Genomic DNA, 441 nt, shown 5'->3' on the forward strand with positions numbered 1-441 from the left:
TTTCGCCCGTAAACGAACACATGCGTAACTACGGGCTGCCGCCCATCAACGCGATTAACGGCTCGTCGCAGTGTCCGCACGAAAAAATGCAGATATTTGTTTTAAAAAAAGGAGCGATCTCGCTTCCTGTATGAACGAGGCCCAGAATATATCCGGTGAAGAGTCGGCCTGGTCGCAAACAGCCAGCACTCTGACGTGACTCACCATTTAACCACTGTTTCTAATGAAAGGTGCAGTGAGTCACAGCCTTCACCTGCATCTAAGGAGAGCAGGAGGGAGGGAGAGAAAAAGAGAGAGAGAGAGACACACACACACACACACATGAGCCCTTTGATGTGTGTCCAGCTCAGCAGGCATGGAGCAAACCACCATACCAACACACAGATATTGCTGTAGCTATCACACTTCAGCAGAGCACATCAGGGCAAATCTTCAGCGGTG

This window comes from Brachyhypopomus gauderio, chromosome 2 (assembly GCF_052324685.1).
Source record: "Brachyhypopomus gauderio isolate BG-103 chromosome 2, BGAUD_0.2, whole genome shotgun sequence".
In the NCBI taxonomy this organism is placed as follows: domain Eukaryota; kingdom Metazoa; phylum Chordata; class Actinopteri; order Gymnotiformes; family Hypopomidae; genus Brachyhypopomus; species Brachyhypopomus gauderio.